This window comes from Pan paniscus, chromosome 13 (genome assembly GCF_029289425.2).
Source record: "Pan paniscus chromosome 13, NHGRI_mPanPan1-v2.0_pri, whole genome shotgun sequence".
In the NCBI taxonomy this organism is placed as follows: domain Eukaryota; kingdom Metazoa; phylum Chordata; class Mammalia; order Primates; family Hominidae; genus Pan; species Pan paniscus.
The window spans coordinates 120,595,058-120,613,788 of record NC_073262.2 but is presented as its reverse complement, the minus strand read 5'-3'; the positions used below and the strand labels follow the sequence as shown (position 1 = coordinate 120,613,788).

The window sequence follows — 18,731 nt, the reverse complement described above, 5'->3', positions numbered from 1 at the left end:
GCCTTTGAAGGTGTTTCTGCTAGTTCTCAAGGGGGAGAGGGAAAGGGGGAAGGGATCCATTTCAATTACCCCGGGCCGCGCAGAGCCCCAGTTGGCTCAATTTGGCCAACCTAGAAAACCTCGGTGTCCACAGCCACAGGACCCCGAGGGCGGGAGAAGCGGGTGGGTGGGATAAATGGAGAATGAGGTTGGAGGTCAGGATTGGCTGGTCTGGAACCGCCTGAGAGACTGTCCCTTCCTCTTTATTGGCCAGGTCTTCTTTTGGTCCTCAGCTTCCCCATGAGTATTTTCTGGCTGGTCTTGATGGGAAAGGGAAACTGAGGCAAGAAGACTGGAGGGATTGCTGGGCCCTGGTTGGCCGGGCTGGCTCAGCCCCTGATGTATCCACTGAGGTTTGGACACAGGAGTCATATATCAGCTTCTTGGAATAACAGGGAGTGGGGGATTGGCACCAAGATGGATTATGAGTTTGGGAAGGAAATGGTTCTGTCCAATGGGCTCAGCTCTGCCTAGGGGTGGAAATGGCATTCCTTGCCTTTCAGTTGCCGCCAATGTCTGCACCTTCTGCCATTGTTGCTTGTAACCCTCCCTGCCCTTTCACTCCCTACGTTTGCTTTTCATATTTGACCTTTCAAGGAGTTCAGGGAGTAGAAGGAGAAGATGCTTCCAGAAGGAGCATTCATTGAGCAGTTGAGGACCTGTATCTGGTGCATCTCATGTTTTGCTTCTTATTAGCTGGGTGGCCTTGGGCAAGTTATGTACCTCTTTGAGTCTCTGTTTCATCCTCAAGGATATGGGAATAAGAAGCCTACCTCATAAAGCTGTTGTGAGAATTCAATGAGGTAATGTATGTGAAGTGCCCAGCCCAGTGCCTAGCACAGGGTGGGTGCTCAAAAATGTCATGACTGATGCTCAGCTACTGGGAGCTTAGAGGGACAAGTGTTACCTTGGGGAAGGGGTGCTGATGGATCAAGCAGGTCTGGGAGGAATCTTCCTCCAAAGAAACTTTACTAAAGCCGAGCACACACCTTGCTGGAGGGCATCTCCATCTGTAGACTCCAGCTTGGAATGCTCCCCTTGCAGAGGTGCAGAGGGCCTGGCTTGCAGCAGGTACCTCCATGCAGTGGGTTTTCTGCCCCTTCCCTTGTCTTCTCCTTTCCTGCGGCCTCTCTCAGCCTTTTCTCCCCTGGATGGAGAGTACGTTTCTGCTTCTCCTTCCACCTCCCTCCTTGTTCTGTTTGTCCAGAGCAGAGTTTTTTGCCTTAAACTCCAGAACTTTCCAGTTTTCTTGCTCCTCCCCAGTCTACCCCTTCGTACTGCCCTTCCTGCAACCTTTTCTTTTAATAGCAATGGACATTTGTACAGTGCTTTGGGTCTTAGACAGCATTTCACATGCATTATCAGACTTTGTTCTTTTAATTCCTTTAGAGCATAAAACATTGGCCAAAAGATTCTGTTGTTTTACAGATGAGGAAACTGAGGCGCCCCACGTTGAGTGACTTCCCCAAGGTGTCCCGGTGTAATTCTTCGCCTGCTCTCTGTCCCTGGGCCTTTGTGCTTCCTTCTCCTTGTCTCTCACTGCCTACTGGCATGCATTTCTCCATCCTTGCCTGCCATTCTTCCTTTTGCTTTCCATCTCTTGACAGCAGCAGGATATATTTAGGAAGGATAAGGGGATAAACTTCCAGGCAGTGAAGGGTTTGATTGGGGGAGATGGGTGGCCCAGAGAGGCCCAGAAAGATATGACAGATGGCCCCTTGTCATGCAGTAGCCTTGTGCGTGGGAACAGGCAAATGGCAAAGATGACTTTTTGGGGGCATAGCCTACCTGAGGAGTCTCTCACGTGTGCTGGGGGCTCAGAATGCACCAGGCTGCCGCAGTCCTGCTCTGCCCTGCCCAAGGAGGCCAACCAAGTGGGGGAGAGGGTAGACTGGCAGGGCAGCAACCAGGCAGACAGATGGGCTTTGTATAGGAGTTTCCTCTATAGGGAATGGGACCCACTGGTGGTGAGCGCTCCACCCAGCTGGTGGGTCTTTCTCTGATACCAGAGCTCTTACTGCTGCCCTGCCTTTTCCTCCTGCTGGGAAGGGCAGCAGGAGCCACAGAGCCACAGCAGAGCTCTATACTGTGGATTTTATAGCCTTGTCAACTTGGAGGTCATCTTGTCCATCCCCTGCTTCTAGGCAGGATTCATTAGTAATCTCCTTCCACGGGCCAAATGCTGTTCTAAGTGAACAGATAGAGAAGGTCTTGGCCCTCATGGGTCTTGCAATCTAATAGGGGAGACAGGCACTAAATAGGCAAGCAAGTTTTGAAGGGAATGATCTGGAGCAATGGGTTAGAGAATTCTGCTAAGGTAGCCCAGAAAGACTCCTTGGAGGAAGAGTCGTGTGAGGTGGGACCCAGATGATGATGTAGGGGAGGAGAAAGAGCAGGTGCAAAGGCCCTGAGGTGAGAGGAACTTGTTACGCTTGAAAGAGGGCTGGAGAGTAGTGAGTGCTGGGGAGTTTGGGCCGGAGGGACGTGATTGGATTTCCACTCTGAGAAGGCCACTCTGGCTTTGAGCAGGCACCAGGGTGGGAGGAGGGACATGGGCCAAGAGGCTGCTGATGTTGCCCACTCGAGAGAGCCTGGTGGCTTAGTCCATGGTGCTCGCCAGAAAGGCAGTGAGGAGGGGCTGGGTCTGGGATGCCTTCTGAGGGAGAGCTGGAGCCTCGCTGAGCCATCAGATTTTGGGTGTGAGAGCAGGAGTGGGCTTAAAGATGACTCCCAGATTTTGGCCAGAGTAATTGGGTGCACATGGTTTCACTTACTGAGATAGACGAGGTATGTGAGAAATTTCTAGGAAAGATGGCTCCAGGGTTTCAGCTTTGCTTGGTCTCCTTTTCACAGTCCCCCCATGCACTTGGGGTTTCTTGCTGATATTGGTCCTCTCCTATTCAGCCTGCTGTAGTCACTCCTCTGGTAAGTGGCTGGTTCCTAATGCCTTCACACGCCACCCTCACTGTTCCTGCAGCATGAAGCGATAGTTCTGACAGGGCCTGTGTTATGTATACAGAGTGATATGGTGTAATAAATGGCCCCCAGATTTAGTAGCTTAAAATAGCTTCAAACACTTATTATCTCATAATAATAAATGTTTTGGGGGGTCAGGATGTTGGGGGTGGCTTAGCTGACTGGTTCTGGCTAGGGGTCTCTCATGGGGTTGCAGCTGAGATGTTGGCTGGGGCTGCAGTCTTCTCAAGGCCTGACTGGGGCTGGAGGATCGTTTTCCAAGGTGGTTCTGTCATGTGGCTATCAAGTTGGGGTTGGCTGTTGCCGGGTAGCCTCAGTTTCTCACCACACGGACCTCTCCATAGGGCTGCTTGAGTGTCCTTACAACATGGTGGCTGGTTTCCCAAGAGTGAATGAATGATTCAAGAGAGAGCAAGGCAGAACCCACAATGTCTTTTATACACTATCCTTGGAAGACACACTGTTATTTCTACAATATCCTATTGGTTACATAGGTCAGCCTTATTCAGTGTGGAAAGAATCTACATAAGGGCTTGAATACCATGAGGCAAGAATCAGTGGGGGCCATCTTGGAGGGTGACACTACAGATGCCCAGAGACAGGGCAATGCTGACCTGGCAGCTAGGAGGCCGTGGGTGTGTTGGGAAGGGCAGGGTACGGGAATCAGACATACTTGGGTTTGAACTCTACCCCTGCTGCCTTCTAGATATGTAAGCTGGGTTGCAGAGGATTAAATGCACATTGGCATATAGTAGGCACCTTTCTCCTTTCTTGGAACGATAGTCAAAGCCTGGAAAGGATCCCAGATATTCTGTGCCCAGCTCTCTGCCACTTGGACGTGCTTGAGAGAAAATGTTTCTGCTGGTAGAGGTAGAGCCTCGGTGCCGGCTCATAGTCAATGTTATCTATGTGTTGATTGCCCATCGGAAGGTTGAGACTAGATTCCACCCCAGCTTCCCGAATAGTACCTAGTCCATAGTAGGAGTGCCTATAAAGGGATAAAAGGATAGAATAAAGGAATTTTGAGAAACAAGTCTTCCTTTCTGGGGAGAGGCCGAGGGGATGGAGGAAAGCAGGAAAGAAGTAGCAGCAAAATCACTTTAAATACCCCTCCCAAAAACCTTCCTATCTTCTGACACAGAGGGTGCTGCAAATAATAATTCTAATCATATTCCTTTTTCTAATTGGGGTATAATTCACACTCTCAATTATACAAAACTCAAACGTACATCCTGATAGATTTGTACATACATGAGAACCAGATCATGATCTAGAACATTCCCAGCACCCAAAAAGCAACCCTTATGTTCCTTCAAGTCAATATACCCCAAAGGTAATTGCTATCTTTATCTGTATCATCAGAGATTAGTTTTGCCTGTTCTTGAATGTTCATCGAAATGGAATCACACAGTATGTTTGCTTTTGTATCTGGCGTATTTCACTCAGCATTATGTCTGGGAGGCTCATCGTGTTCTTGCGGGTTGCAGGAGCTCATTCTTTTTAATTGCTATGTTGTATTCCATTATGTGAAGAAACCACAATGTATTTATCCATTCCACTGTTGATTGCCATTTGGGTTCTTTCCCGTTTGGGACTGTTAGGAGCAGACCTGCTATGAACCCTTAGTCACCTCTGTCTACACAGAACTTTGTAATCTACAACATGTTTTCCCTCGTCTTTGCAGTTCTGTGAGGTGGGCAGGGCTCACGGTGGCCCCATTGTACAGATCCAACATCCAGGCCCCATGATGGTGCCCAACTTGGCTAATGGCACCTTGGCATAGGGGCCTTCGATGTGATTCTGGTCTGCTCTGGGTTAAATGGGCAGGGAGCTGGTGAGGAGAGAGAACAAGCGTGAAAGCATCAGACACTGGAGAGAGGGGCCTGGATCAGAGCCAGGAATCTTACTGTAGTTCATGGAAACCCCATTCTACATCTCCTGAAGGAAGCAAATTCCCAGTCTCCCTTAGTTCCCACCCTTACCCCTCATTGGGGTCCTTATCTGTCCCCAGTTGTTTCTCTCCTGTTGAGGATTTAAAATGAATGGCCCAGGACTTGTCTTCCAATTTTTTTTTTTTTTTTTCCAGAGACAGGATCTCACTCTGTTGCCCAGGGCAGAGTGCAGTGGTGTGGTCACGATTCACCGCAGCCTCAATTTCATGGGCTCAAGCCATCCTCAATCCTCCCACCTCAGCCTTCCGAGTCCGAGCTGGGACTGCAGTGTGCGCCACCACACCTGGCTAATTTTCTTTTTACTTTTTGTAGAGACAGGGTCTCGCCATGTTGCTCAGGCTGGTCTTGAACTCCTGGGCTCAAGTGATCTGGCCGCCTTGACTTCCCAAAGTGCTGAGATTACAGGCATGAGCCACCACACCCTGCCTGCCTTCCACTTTTATGTTAGCACATGTGCTGTGTGTGTATACAGCAGCTTTTCTCCCTTTTTGCTTTTCTCTTCTGTCCCCTGCTATATGACTCCATAACTTTCAAATAACTTTTATTTATGTATTTATTATTTTAAGTAAACTTTTAATTTTAGAATAGTCTTAGGTTTACAGAAAAGTGGCAAAGGATAGTACAGAAAGTTCCTGTGTGGCAAGCACCCAGTTTCCCCTAGACCCTGGATACATTTTGAAAAATGCTTTCCTCCCTGCTGATCCTCACTCCTTGTTTTGAAATAGCAGTTTCAGTTGACAACAGCAGCGTCTTCCAGCCAAATACTCTTTGTCCGCTGCAGGTCAGACGAGAGTTCAGTGAAAGGACCAGGCAGCTGCTGGGCAGGCAGATGGCCCAGGCTTCAGCCTCTTGGGTGGCTCTTTCTTACCCACTGGCTTCCTTCCTTAGCTCTCTGTTACCTCTTTCCAGTCCCAAGTACCAACTGAGGCGGAGGGAGGAGGCTGCAGCAACAACTTGGTCTCCTCCCCTGTACCAAAAGGGCTTAAATCTCATCCTTTAAGCTTGAAAGGAAAGGAAATCCCATAATTAACCCCCACCTTTCAGTCTCATTGCAGATTACCTTTCCTGCTAGTCTTGTAAACACACCTGCAGCCTTCTTTTACAGTTGGGTTGGAGGCTTGTATTCTCCTGCTACCAGAAATACCTGAGTGGGAGGAGGTTCATGGCCCCAGGACCATCGATGGCTCTGAGCCTAGTGGAGTGTTTAAGCTCTTGGACTTTGGAGACAGACTTAAGTTTAAATCCCTGCTGCATCAATAACTGGCTGTGTGATCTTGGGCAAGTTACTGAACCTCTCTGAGCCCCAGCTTCTTCATCTGTAACATGGTGATTCTAGTAGTACTTATCTTGTAGAGCTCTTGTGAGGGCTGGGAATGGTAACCCTACTAAAATGCTAAGCTCAAAACTCAGTTGTTAAAAAGTTGCTAATATGTACTTATTATTTTGTATTCTTCTGGCCTCCTACTTCCTGTAAGGTGGAGAGAATCTGAGAGATCAACAAAGCTTTCTGAGGGCAGTGGTGTGAAGACTGGATAGACACTGCTTTTGTTTTTTCTTCTTTTCTCTCTCTCTATTATCAAGGAAGAGTGAGGAAATTCTATGGGCAAATATGATATGTCTTTCGCTTGTTTGCCTGCCGAATGGCCCCTGAGATCTCTAGCAGTGGTTTGAAGTCTTGTCTGCACATTAGAATCACCTTGGTGCTTTAAGAAAACCGATGTCTGTATTCTACTCCCTGGAGGTTCTGATTTAATTAGTTTTGGCTACGACCTGACCCGGGCATTGGGATTTTTAAAAGTGGTAACCAGTGGTGGGAATGTAAAATGGTACAGCTGCTCTAGAAACAGTTTGGCCGTTTCTTATAAAATCCAACATACACTTGCTGTATGACCCAGAAATTCCACTCTAAGATATTTATCCGAGAGAAGCAAACACATGTCTGTGAAAAGACGACTTGTTCACAAATATTCATAGCAGCTTTATTTCCAATAGCCCCAAACTGGAACGAACCTTTATATTCAATGACAGGTAAATGGATAAAGAAATTGCGATGTCATAGTACAGTGGGATACTACACTGCAATAAAAAGGAATGATCTACGTGCAACAGTGTGGATGAACCTCTAAAACGTCATGCTGAGTGAAAGAATGGGCACATACTGGGTGATTCCCTTTTAATGCAATTTGGAAAAGACAAATCGCTAGTGACAGAGCAGATTAGTAGTTACCTGGAGTTGGGAGTGGTGGTGGCTGCAAAGGTGTGTGAAGGAACTTCCTTGGGGGATGGAATTGTTCTCTATCTGGATTGTGGTAATTATGCATGCAGCTGTCAAAACCCGTTGAACTCTATTCCTAAAAGGGATGCATTTTGTTGTATGTAAATTATATCTTAATAAAATTTATTTTAATAACATTTCCCATGTGCACTTCCTTTGCAGCCATATTTGAGAACCATTGGTCTATGGCTTCTGGAGACCAAGCTCTGTCTTCTTGGCCAGTGCTAGCACAATCTCATGTATTTAATAGTGCTTCCTGGGGTTGAGGGCTTTCTTTCCTGTTTTTTTTTTTTTTTAAACAATTTTATTGAGGTATAACTAATTCACATACCACACAATACGCCCATTTAAAGTGTACAATTCAATGATTTTTTTTGTATCATCACAGAGTTGTGTGACCATCACCACAGTCAATTTTAGAAGATTTTCAGCAGCTCGGAAAGAAACCCTGTACCCTTTAGCTTGAACCCCTAATCCCTCTATCTCTCCCCCACCCCACCCCAGCAATCAGTAGCCACTAATCTTCCTGTCTCTATATATTTGCCGATTCTGATGGTTTCATAGCTGTGGTCTTCAGGACTGGCTTCTTTTTCTTTGCGTAATATTTTCAAGGTACATCTATGCTGTAGCTCCCTTTTTATGGTTGAGTAATATTCCATTATATGAGTGTAGCCCATGTTGTTTTTCCATTCATCAGTTGGTGGACATTTGGGTTGTTTCACTTTTTGGTTATTATGACTAATGTTGCCATGAGGATTCATGTACAAGTTTTTGTGTGGACATCTGTTTTCATTTGTCTTGGGTGTGTGTAGTTGGGAGTGGAATTGTGGAGTCATAGGGTAACTCTATGTTTAATGTTTTGAGGAGCTGCTCAGCTGTTTTACACAATAGCTTATATTGGTTTTCTAGGGCTGTCCTAAAAAAGTATCACAAACTAGGTGACTTAAAACAACAGAAATGTATTGTCTCACAGTTCTGGAGGCTAGAAGTCAAAAATCAAGGTGTTGGCAGGCCTGTGCTCCCTCTGAAACCTGCAGGGGCCCTTCCTTGCCTCTTTCCAGCTTCTGGAGGTTTCCAGCGATCTTTGGTGTTCCTTGGCTTGTAGGTGCATCACCCATCCTCTGTCTTCACGTGGTGGCCTCCCTATGTCCTCACATCATCTTCCCTCTGTGTCTATGTGTCTCTGTGTACAAATTTTTTTTTTATCCGGAACTGTCATAGATGGCTAAGGCCCATCCTCATGACCCCATTTTAGAGCTTGATTACATCTGTAACGACCCTACTTTCAAAAAGGTGCTGGGGGTTAGGACTTCAGCACATCTTTTGTGAGGGACATAATTCAACCCATAACATAGCTGTGCCATTTTACATTCTTGCTAGCAATATGTGAAGTTTCCAATTTTTCCACATCCTTGTCAACACTTGTTATTATCTGACTTTTTGATTGTAGCCATTCTAGTGGATGTCAAGTGGTATCTCATCGTGGTTTTGATTTGATTTCCCTGATGAGTAATGATGTTGAGTGTCTTTTCATGTGTTTATTGATTATTTGTGTATCTTTTTTGGAGAAATGTTTATTGACATTGTTCATTTAAAAAATTGGGTTATTTGTCTTTTATTATTGAGTTGTAAAAGTTCTTTATATGTTCAGGATACAAATTCCTTATCAAATATATGATCTGAATTTTTTTTTCTATTCTCTGGTTGTCTTAAAAGCCAGTTTTGAATTTAGTTGAAGTCTAGTTTATTTTTTCTTTAGTGGCTTGTGCTTTTGCTTTCATATCTAAGAATTTATTGCCAAATCCAAGGTCACAAAGATTTACCCCTGTTTTCTTCTGAGAGTTTACAGTTTTGGCTCTTATATTTAGGTCTTTTATCCATTTTGAGTTAATTTTTATATATGATGTGAAGTAAGGTAAATGCTGTTTTGCATGTGGTTATCCATTTGTTCCAGCACTATTTGGTGAAAAGATCATTCTTTCCCCACTGAATGATCTTGGCATCATTTGTATTAAGTTTCAAAATTGGGAAGTGTGAATTCTTTGACTTTATTCTTTTTCAAGGTTGTCTTGGCTATTCTGTGTCCCTTAAAGAAATTTTAGGATCAGCCTGTCAATTTCTACAAATAAGCCAGTTGGAATTCTGATAGGGTTTGCATTGACTCTGTGGGCCAACTGGGGGAGTATTGGCATCTTAGCAATTTTGAGGCTGGGAGTGGTGGCTCATGCCTGTAATCCCAGCACTTTGGGAGGCCGAGGTGGGTGGATCACTTGAGGTGGGTAAGGAGTTCGAGACCAGCCTGACCAACATGGTGAAACCCCATCTCTACTAAAAATACAAAAATTAGCCAGGCATGGTGGTGCACAGCTGTAAACCCAGCTACTCGGGAGGCTGAGGTAGGAAGATCTCTTGAACCCGGGAGGCGGAGGTTGTAGTGAGCTGAGATTGCTCCACTGCACTCCAGCCTGGGTGACAGAGTGAGACTTTGATCAAAACAAGAAACAAAAAACACCAAAAAACAATTTTGAGTTTTCTGATTCATGAGCATGAGATATGTTTATATTTATTTATATCTTCTTTAATTTATTTCAACAATATTTTGTAATTTTAAGAGTATATATTTTTTACTTCTTTTGTGAAGTTTTTCTTCAGTGTTTTGTTCTTTTTGATGCTGTTTTAAATGGAGTTGTTCTTAATTTCATTTTTAGGTCTTTCATTGTCAGTATATGAAAATATAATTGATTTTGTGTAGTGATGATTTATCTTACAATCATCACTATTTATTAATTCTAATAGTTTTTAAGGGGTTCCTTAGGATTTTCTACATACAAGATGATGTCCTCTGTGAATATAGTTTTAGTTTTTCCTTTCCAACCAGGATGCTTTTTATTTCATTTTTTGCCTAATTGTCCTGACTGGAAACTTCAATACAATGTTACTAGAAGTGGCAAGAGCAGAAATCGTTGTCTAGTTCCCGAACTTAGGAGGAAACTATCCAATATTTTACCACTAAGCATGATATTAGCTGTGGGTTTTTCACAGATGCCCTTCATCAGGTTGAGGAAGTTTCCTTCTATTCCTAGTTTGTTGAATGTTTTTGAAATCATGAAATGGTGTTGGATTTTGTCAAATTCTTTTAATGATGATCATGTAGTTTTTGTTTTTTTAGTCTATTGATACAGTATAATACATCAATTGATTTTCAGTTGTTAAAACCACCTTTCATTCCTGGGATAAGTCCCATTTGGTCATGGTGTATAATTCTCCTTCTTAAATGTTTCTGGATTCACTTTGCTAGCATTTTCTTGAGGATTTTTGCATCTATATTCGAAAGAGATATTGGACGGTAGTTTTCTTTTTCCTTTGATATCTTTGGTTTTGGCCTCATAGAATGATTTGAGAGGTGTTTGTTTGTCTTCTACGTTTTGGAAGAATTTGTAAAGAATTGATATTGATTCTTCTTTAAAAGTTTGTGGAGAACATTTAAACCTGTGAAGCCATCGGGACCTGGGCTTTTCTTTGCGTGTAGTTTTTTGATTGCCAGTTCAATTTCTTTATTTATTATAGGTCTATTCAGATTTCTAATTTCTTCTTGAGTCAGTTTTGGTAGTTTATGCTTTTCTAGGAATTTGTCTATTTTATCTTAGTTATCTGATTTATTCATGGTATTTCTTCATAATTCTTTTTATTTCTGAAAGGTTGGTAGTAATGTCCCCTCTTTCATTTGTGATTTGAGTAATTTGAGTCTTCTTTCTTTGAATCTTAATCAATCTAGCTGAAGTTTTGCCAATTTTGTTGATCTTTTCAAAGAATTTACCTTTTCCTTACTTTTGCTTATAGCCACTGTTTATTTTTTATTTTTATTTATTTATTTATTTATTTTTGAGACCGAGTCTCGCTCTGTCACCCAGGCTGGAGTGCAGTGGCTTGATCTCGGCTCACTGCAAGCTCTGCCTCCTGGGTTCATGCCATTCTCCTGCCTCAGCCTCCCAAGTAGCTGGGACTACAGGTGCCTGCCAACAAGCCTGGCTAATTTTTTTGTATTTTTAGTAGAGATGGGGTTTCACCGTGTTAGCCAGGATGATCTCGATCTCCTGACCTCGTGATCCGCCCACCTCAGCCTCCCAAAGTGCTGGGATTACAGGCGTGAGCCACCGCACCCAGCCTATAGACACTGTTTATTAAGTATCCCCTGCATGGTGACTACGTGACACTCTTCTCGTTTAATCCTTGAAATACCACATATAAAGCAGATGTGATTGTTCACACTGTCAGATGAGCCATTGAAGGGAAAGTCTTAACACCAGTTATGCAACCAGCAGGCAGTGATGTGGGCTTCCTGCTCGGGTCTGAGAGTCTGGCTGTAATGTCTGATGGATTTCAGTACAGCAATGGACCTTTCTTGTTCCACACTCAGCCTCTACTCCCCACAGCTGTGACTTCATGATTTTCTGACTTTATCATTGCTTAGGGGAGAGCAATGGGTCAGTGTTCCCTTGTGCTGTTCAGTGAGCCTCAGCATCGCTTGGTGAGCCTGTTCAGCATACTCCTGCCCTGTCAAGTTTGACTCAGTGCATCTGGGGTTAGACCTAGGGATCTGCATTATTTTCCAACATCTGATGCTGGGGTCCCTGGCAGCACTTGTGGAGCCCGTGTTTGCCCCGGGAAATGCCTCTTCAACTTAACTGGATGCAGGCCCTGGGGAAGTTACTGCTTCCCCTGGTCTCTGTTCTTCTGGCTTCAGCTTAGCTGGGGATGGATTCAAGGATGAGGTAGGTTTTGGGGGAGAAGCTACTTTCTCTTGCTTTATAACAATTTTGCAAGAAGCTTTAACTTCCCCTGACATCTTTGAGTCTCTCTCTCTCTTTCTGTCTCCTTACACACCCGCGCACACACACACACACACGCACACACACGCAGCCTGCTCCCCATAGCAGGGAGGGGCAAGGCTGGGGGTGAAGAGACACTGAGCTGTGACTGGCTTCTCATTTTCCTGGAATGTGGCTCCCCAAAGGTCTCATATTTTTCAGTGTTTCTGACGCTGGGGCTGTGTAAACATCACACAAGGGTTTGCTGCATCTGAGAGACCAGAGGATTAGAGAGAGGGGGAGGGTAGGAGCCCAGAGCAGAGAGAAGGGCAAATGGGAGATGGAGAATGGAGAGGGAGAGAGGAGAGGAAAGTCCTGGTGTCCTGGTGGAACAGGATGCTGGATGAAGCATGCTAGAGGGAACAAAGACCAGTGGAGTCCCACTGAGCAGGTGAGGGATCTAGGAGGGCGGGGTTCGTGGTGTGGTGCCAGGGGAGGGCAGAAGGTCCAGTTCAGGTTAGGAGCTCTGTTGGTGAGGTGGGAGGAGACCCCTGGTCCACACCAGCCACCCTGGCTGCTTCTGGCTTCTAGCTCGGGGGGTCTGTGGTGCCCGTTGAGCTGGCTAAGCAGGGAGAGCAAGGCCTTTGCTGGTGGATGGCCGCCTTCCGGGGTGTGGTGAGCCTGGCAGTGGTGAGTGGCAGCTCCTTGCCTCCTGGGGCTCCACCTTGGCTGAGAGAACCTGCTGGTATGGAGGGAGGCCCAGGATGCCTTATGAGAACCTAGCATTCTCTGCTGCTGGGCTCTGCCTGGAGGCTCAGACTCAGTTGTAATTCTCTGAGCCTCCCAAGCCACTGACCTAGAACTACCCACTTCCTGAGCCTGGACAGCAGGAGAGGTGGCCTGGTGCATGCAGTTGGAGTCCCTGTGGCCTCCGGCTTAGGAGGCTCTTGACTCTGCTATTTACATGAACCTTGTTGTATCAGGCAAGTCACCCCCACTCTGAAATCAGGTTTCCTCAGCTGTATAAAAATGGTGACATTGATATCTTGCTGATATCATGCTGACCTTGCAAGGTTGGTGGGAGGATTAGAGAGAATGTAGGTAAAATCCTGGCATGTGATAGGCTTTTGCTCAATAGATAACTCTTGTTCTATTCTTCTGAGATCCTAGGATAATAAAGAGCTAAGTGCCCCAGAAATAACAAACAGCTAAGTGCCCCAGAAATCCACCAGCCAGCAGGCCAGGGCAGCTCCACGGAATGACTGTGGTTCGTGCTCCCTTACCCTGTTCCAATGGATTCCTCTGCCTGCAGCCACCTGCTGGCCCTGCGTATTCCCCTCCCCCGCAGTTGTTTATCTCTGCTCCGCCCTGCCAAGGATCTTTGACACCCCTGCTCCCTCTCTCTGGGGGTTCTGGCTCCTGGCTGATGAGTGACTTGGCCAATGCCCCTTGCAGCGGGCAGGTGGGTGGGATGTTAGCGGGGGGCCATTAGGAGGAGAGGGGTGTATGTGTCTTGGGGCACAGCAGAACACAGAGCGAGTCACAGATTAACCCCCTGGCCTGTTTCCTCTGGCGCTGGCCTGGCACACCCAAGCGAGGGTGTCCAGGGGTGTCTGGGTTCAGACTAGGTCCTGTTCAAGGAAGCAGGGGAGGAAGGTCACTCGTGGGTCACATGTGGTTGGAGGAGCAGCAGGAAAGCCCTGGAGCCCTCGTCTGCATACAGAACTCACACTGGCTTGAATTCCACATCAGTGCACAGCTTCCAAAACTCCTATATCCTAGCACACACAGGATCTATTTAATCTAATCCTCACAGCAACACTACAAGATAGGTATTAATATAATCGCTAGGGCACAGAGGAGGAAACGCCTCAGATGGTTGAGCAGTGCGCTCACACAGCCAGTAAGGTGGTGGAACCAGGACCGGGGACTTGGGCCCAGGCTTAGGGAGAGGCTTGGGGAGAGAATCTGAGCTGAGTGCCAAGTCTGACTTTTCTTCTTCAACACTCACTATCTCTGACACCGGACAAGTTGCACAGCCTCTTTGTGACTTGAGTTCTTGATCTGTAATAGTCATAAACATAGTTCTTGCTTCATAAGATGATTGTAAGAATTAAATGCATTAATGCCTACAAAGTGCTTAGATCAATAGATAAATGCTAGCAATTATGATCAGCACCCCTCTGTGAATAAAGTCTGAGGACAGAGGCTGCAGTTGGGTTGGGTGGAGGAAGTGAGTGTAGACTGGCTTGTCATGTTTTGCTTTACTGAGGCCTCCTGAACCTCCAGGGAAGACAATTTGAATGTTCTCCACTGGACTGGCCGTCTTGTGAGGTGGTGAGCTCTCAGTAGCTGTCTTACATTGTGGGGAGGAAGGTTGGACTGGAAACAGTCAAAGTCTCTTGTTTTAAGATTTGGGGCCTGGGGAGTCAGAGCTGATTTTTAAGAAATTTTACCACACCCGACTAATTTTTTTTTTTGTATTTTTAGTAGAGATGGGGTTTCACCGTGTTGCCCAGGCTGCTCTCAAACTCCTGAGCTCAGGCAATCTTCCTACTTAGGCCTTCCAAAGTGCTAGGATTAGAGGTGTGGGTCACTGAGCCTGGCCTTTTTTTTTTTTTTTTTTCGGTAAATGTACATATTTTCATGGCTCACGTGATAAGTTAATACAGTCATATAATTTGTAAAGATCAAATCAGTGTAATTGGGATATCCATCAACTTAAATATTTATCTTTTCTTCATGCTAGAAACACTGGAATTATTCTTATCTAGCTATTTGGAAATATACATTAGAGCCGATTTGTTTCCTGCCTCCCCTGCTTATAGCTGAGTAGCCTTGGGCCATTTTCTCAAGTGCGCAGGTTCTCAGCTTCCTGGTCCATAAGCTGGGGTCGTGAGTCCTGCCTGCAGTCTTGTGGTGAGGATTAGATGAGCTAGGTATGGAGAGTGCTTTTACGCTCCCGGTGCATGATAGCCAGTGACCTGTGATGGCTGTGGTGTGGTGGCGGTGGCATGGTTATTGTCATTAAATGCAGTCTGGCTCTCTCCAGGTGATGACTCCGTGCCGGAGTACCTGTGCCAATTATCCCTGGGCCAGTTCTGTTTTCCGTGCTCCCTGGGTGGTCTGCATTCTTCCTCCTCTGCCCTCTTAGTCTGAGCATCCCTTGTCTGATTCCTGGGGGTATCTTGGGACCTCTCAGGTTGAACTCCTCTCCCCTTCCAAGGACTTAATTCTTGAACTATCCTCTGACCCTCATCTGACCCTAATCTGTGCCTTCCTTAGAACCCAAGTTTTTGTTTTGTTACTTTGTATTTTGAGATGATTAAACTTACACAAAATTTGCAAAAATAGTACAGAGTTTCCTTATATCCTTCACCCAACTCCCCGTAATGCTGACATCTTACATAACCATGCACGGTTATCAAAACCAGGACATTCACATTGATCTGACGTTAATCTGAGGATGGTAGTAGAATTTGGCCAGTGTTCCCACCACTGCCCTTTTTCTGATCTAGGATCCAATCCAGGATCCCACATTGCATGTGGTCATCGTGTCTCCTGAGTCTCCTGCTATCTGGGACAGTTCTTCTGTCTTTCTTTGTTGCTGATGAGTTTGGCACTTTTGGAGAGTGCTGGTTAGTTATTTTGAAGAATGTCCCTCAATTTGGGTGTGTTTGATTTTCTCTTTCCATCATTCTTTCTACATTTATTAACTGGAATTCTACTGTAAAGAATGGTGCCTTATCCCCATTTTACTGATTTATTCCATTATTTATTTGTCAGTATGGACACCCTGACATTCACTTTATGGATCATAAACTCATATGGTCATTTTTTTTTCTTGGATCCAATTGATCTAGCCATGGCCAATGGGAGCTCCTTGTGTTGGTAGGACCCATGGTTCTTAACTTTTTGTTTTCTTTTTGAGATGGAGTTTCGCTCCTGTTGCCCAGGCTGGAGTGCAATGGCACGATCTCGGCTCACTGCAACCTCCGCCTTCTGGGTTCAAGCAATTCTCCTGCCTCAGCCTCCCAAGTAGCTGGGATTACAGGCATGCGCCACCATACCCAGCTAATTTTGTATTTTTAGTAGAGATGGGGTTTCTCCATGTTGGTCAGGCTGCTTTTGAGCTCCCAACCTCAGGTGATCCACCCGCCTCGGCATCCCAAAGTGCTGGGATTATAGGCGTGAGTCACCTCACCCAGCCTGGTTCTTGACTTCTCTTATCTATTCATTTTATTCATCAGGGTTCTCCAGAGAAACAGAACCCATATTAAGAAATTTATTATAAGGAATTGGCTTACACAATTGTGGGGCCTGGCAAGTGTGAAGTGTGTAGGCCAGAGACTCAGGTAGCAGTTGATGTTGCAGATTCTTGAGGCAGAATATCTTATTTTTCAGGAAACCTCAGTTTGTGCTCTTATGGCCTTCAATTGATTGGAGGAGGCCACCCACCTTTTCAAGGTTAGCCTCCTTTACTTAAGTTCCCTGACTGTAGACATTAATCTATAGACATTAATCTGACTGTAGACTGTAGACTGGAGTAGTGTTTGGTTAAATCACTGGGTACTATAGCCTAGTCAAGTTGACACAGAGAACTCATCATCACACTCAGCAAAAGTTCTTTTCTCAGGAGTATGGAAATCATTTCCTATGTCAACATGGGTTGGGTGAATGAAGAATGGGGGGGTCCCACCGGGCTGATTTGGGATGAAAGTGTATCATTCAGGTCCTGGCATCTTTCGTTTTCAGCTGTGACCTTTGATTCCCACTCTCTGTGAGGGTTTGTGCAAATCCCTCCTTTCATTTGTAAGATGGGAGAAGCATTGTTCCTGGGTATGTAGGGGATCAGAGGATTTTAAAGGCCTGCCTTTAAGCCAGAGTGAGAAAGCCAAGGGCTTGGCTTCAGGTACTTTCAGGACTTGGACCTGGAGTTTTCACTCCTCCTGGGGACACACCTGGGATATTCTTCCCTTTAGGGAGAGGCTAAGGTGGTGCCGACCAAAGTGGTTCCTCTCTCTGATCTGATCAGTTTGGAAGAGGGTAACAGACAGACCAAAGTGGGTCAACCATAGAGCCCAGGCAGGAATTACAGCTTCAGCCTCTGTGTGTGTGTGTGTGTGTGTGTGTGTGTGTGTGTGAGAGAGAGAGAGAGAGAGAGAGACCCTGAGATGGTGGTGGGAAACCCTCTGGGATTTGAATCGAAAGCCACTGAGCAGGGCTCCCTAACTGGACAGAGCTCCCTGAAGTTCTATAGGCTGCTGGGGGAGGATGGGAGGAGAGGGAGTATGTGGCTTTCCCGGATTTGGCAGGGAGACATGGAAGCTAGGGAGAGAGGAGCCTTCCTGCAAGGGGAAAACCCTACATACATCCCAAAGACCTCCCTCACTGATAGGGCCTTGGCATCCTACTGCTTCCCTGGGTGCCAATTGTTTTCCTTTTTCCACGAGGAGAAACTGAGGCTCAGAGTGGTTCGTGATTCAGTAGAGGAGTGGCTACCAGACAGTCACTGAGGGTAACCAGGTGCTTTTCTTGGTCTTCCTGGAGAACAGCCTAGGGGGGAAACAGATCGAACTGCAGCTGGAGGGAATTGGGGTTGTCCTAAGGAGGGGTCGTCCTCTGGTGGTAGGGAGCCTGGAAGGGGGACAGGGGACTGAAGGAGCAGCTGGGACTCTCTTAATTGGAATCTCAAGGACAGAAATGGTTGTGTTGGGCAGGGAAAGGCTGAGCCTTCCCACACTGGTGGGGTGTGTGTCTGGAGGTGTGGATCAGAAGCTGGGCTGCTGGTACCTGGAGGCCGAGTGCTAGAGTCCCAGCCTGTCTGGCATGGACCTGGGGAAAACAGCATGGGCCATCTGTGCCCTCTAAGACCACTTCTGTTCTCACATGCCCCCTGCCCTGCATCCACCCCTGGGAGCCAGCCTCCTAGACCTGGCCATGTTCCCAAGAGGCTGAGACTGAGTCCCCCACTGGTCTCCCTTGCCCTCCACTGTCAGAGGCATCCAGCTGCCTCTGTGTTCTGTGTGGAGACCAGGAGATGGGGCTAGTCTCGGTGAGCATTCTTGGCAGCACACTTGACCACCCGCAGCCTCAATTTCCTCAAATGTAAGATAGGGATAATGAAAATAACACCTGGCTTGCAGGGTTGCTGTGAAGAGCTTTGTAAATGGTACATGTTGTGGGGTGGATGTCCTGTTCCTGGATGGGTCAATGAGTCGGGGACACTCCTTCTGCCCCCCACTCACTGGGTGAGTTAGTGGAGGGACTGGTGGAGTCTCCTAGGACCCCAGTACAAGGGTAGGTGAGGGGCTGTGCAGCGGTGGCCCTACTGAGAGTCCCTTCTAGACCCTCTGCAGCTGCTGCTCCTCCTCCTCCTCCTCCTGCCGGCTTCCCTCTCCGCCCTCCTCCCTTCACACGTGAGGATGATGATAAACACTCTGCCAGCTCTGAATAGGGCCTGACCTCAGCGGCGAGGCATCTCCCCTCACTCCCACCCTCCCAGCCCCAGCCGCATTCCTGGAGAGGCTAGAGCTGAGGCCCCCACTTGCCCCTCTCTCCCTCCACCCACAGAGGCGTCCAGCTGCCTCTGTGTCCTCCGGCTGATGCCCACCCAGCTGCTTCCCTTGGGCCAGTCTCATCAGAACCTTGAATACCAAAGGGCTTAAGTGTGGATATTGG

The 18,731-nt window shown here is 46.5% G+C and overlaps 1 protein-coding gene across 6 annotated transcripts in view; it reads left to right on the top strand.

Annotated features, from left to right (window-relative positions):
- TNS1 (tensin 1) overlaps positions 1–18,731 on the top strand; it is a 212,226-nt gene that overhangs the window by 32,323 nt on the left and 161,172 nt on the right. The gene's annotated exons all lie outside the window — the stretch shown is intronic.